Source organism: Sinocyclocheilus anshuiensis, unplaced genomic scaffold, assembly GCF_001515605.1.
Source record: "Sinocyclocheilus anshuiensis isolate Anshui unplaced genomic scaffold, SAMN03320099.WGS_v1.1 scaffold1365, whole genome shotgun sequence".
In the NCBI taxonomy this organism is placed as follows: Eukaryota; Metazoa; Chordata; class Actinopteri; order Cypriniformes; family Cyprinidae; genus Sinocyclocheilus; species Sinocyclocheilus anshuiensis.
In genome coordinates, this window is record NW_015551032.1 from 1,207,940 (window position 1) to 1,210,089 (window position 2,150).

At 35.1% G+C, this 2,150-nt stretch overlaps 2 long non-coding RNA genes across 2 annotated transcripts in view; both read left to right on the plus strand.

Moving 5' to 3' along the window:
* Positions 1-503, plus strand: LOC107661275 (uncharacterized). Its single transcript, XR_001631087.1, has 3 exons — positions 1-19; positions 111-172; positions 467-503. It is a non-coding gene; the product is annotated as an uncharacterized LOC107661275 (long non-coding RNA).
* Positions 504-529: 26 nt separating this feature from the next.
* LOC107661276 (uncharacterized) overlaps positions 530-2,150 on the plus strand; it is a 3,326-nt gene continuing 1,705 nt past the window's right edge. Inside the window, exon 1 of the long non-coding RNA XR_001631088.1 lies at positions 530-626. This is a non-coding gene — a long non-coding RNA (uncharacterized LOC107661276). The remainder of the gene's footprint in view (positions 627-2,150) is intronic.

Below are 2,150 nucleotides of genomic sequence, written 5' to 3' on the forward strand. Positions count from 1 at the left end.
GCTCCATTTGACTGGATAGGTGAGGTTTGTTTGTATATAACTGTAGTTTATTGAGTAGTAGGCCTATTTTTATTAACATGCAAGTTCTCTTATTCTTTTGTTATTTGCAGAATTGTACATCAGAGCTTCCTGTTCCTGTGTCCAGACTAAGAAGCTCCAGTTTACTGGATAGGTGAGGTTTGTTTGTATATTTGTAGTTTGTTGAATAGTTTGTACCATTACACCGCTGTGTGTAAGCTCTTTTGGTCACAGTTGTATTTCTAATGCTAAAAATACTGTATAATTATTTTTGTTATCCATTTTTCACATTCACAAATTAGTCCCTGCCTCCACTTTAAGCGCTTTATATTGTTGTTAGTTATATAAGTGCAATTATTCAATGCCATTGCTATCCATTTATGTTAGCACATACATATTTTGTTTAATTTATGAAATGTAAAGTAAATGACATGTCTTTGTCTAATAGATTGAAGCAGAGTTCAATCTTCACCCTAACTTCAAAGGACCTCATGCAGTAGTTTCTGTCGGGTTTGGACCAGTATACACCCAGATTTCTTCAGCTGTTTAGAGCAAAGATGAGCAGCATTTCACAATTGGAAAGTCTTCTCAGCGAGATCGACAGTGATGTATTTTAGTTTTGTGCTTGTTCAAATTAAAACATGCTTGTTGTTGTTTTTTTCTAAGTTGTTTGGGTTTGTAGAGTCACACACCACACAGGGCTCAACACACTGAACCCTGTTGATCCCTGTTTAACTGCATTATATGGAAAAAAAACCCTGGATTGTTTTCCTTCAAAAAAAAAAAAAAAGTTTTTCAACTGAAGAAAAACAGGCATTATATATCTTGGATGACGGTGGGTGGGCCTCAGGCCTCTGAAGGGATATTTTGTGCATTTTAAAGTTAAATACTTCAGTCTGGTACACTTTTTTGTTGTTCATGATTTGTCTTGTGAATTTCTGGTTATTGGTTTTTTAAAAACAATGAATGTTTAATTATTTTTTTTCTTGACATGGTCCTTTATGCCGTACCAATGTATGTAACTGAATATAAAAATATCTTGTTTGATTTTAGACACTTTTATACGGTTTATACAGTATTATTGTTAATGCAGTACATTACTGTATGTTTGTACAGTATTGTTCTTGCAGTACATTACTCTGTATTTTATGCAGTATTATTGTTTATGCAGTACATCACTATGCTTGATACAGTAGCCTACATTATCGTTGTTCATGCAGTACATTACTGTGTTTTATGCAGTATTATTTTTTATGCAGTGCATCACTGTTTCATACAGTATTGTTCTTGCAGTATATTACTCTGTATTTTATGCAGTATTGTTTATGCAGTGCATCACTGTATGCTTCATACAGTATTGTTCATGCAGTACGTTACTCTTTTTCATGCAGTATTATTTTTTATGCAGTACATCAATGTATGTTTCATACAGTATTGTTCTTGCAGTACATTACTCTGTATTTTATGCAGTGTTATTGTTTATGCTGTACATCAATGTATGCTTGATACAGTAGCCTACTTTATCGTTGTTCATGCAGTGCATTACTCTGTATTTTATGCAGTATTATTGTTTATGCAGTACATCACTGTATGCTTCATACAGTATCCTTGTTAATGAACTGAACTTGTTTTAGTGGAAAAATAAAATTCAAATGATTAAACTTAAATTGTTTATTGCACTTGATTTATAAAGTCCTGTAAACTTTATCTTCAGTTAAGACTTCACAATTTAAGTTCACAAAACTTAAAAATTTAAGGCAGCACAAACACTTACTTTTTTAAGTTGAAACAACAAATTTTTTTACAGTGCAGGGTGCAAATTTCGGCACTACACCGGATTTTTTGCGCCGCGGGATTAAATTCCCGAATAAAACGCGGTAGCGGTCGGTAACTGGTGTAATTTGAACGGGAGCGGGCGTTCTAACAATATCCCGTTCCCGACGTCCATTTAGATCAGCATATGTGTGCTTTATTCTTATTGACCACCGGTACAGCCTGCACTCGGACTGTCAAGCACGCGCTGCACACATGCTTTCTGCATCACGCGTTTTATTTGCGGGGTCTGTGCAGCATGTGCATACCAATGCTCAGAGCAGGCTGTACCGGTGGTAAATATACGGCCCTCATTCAGA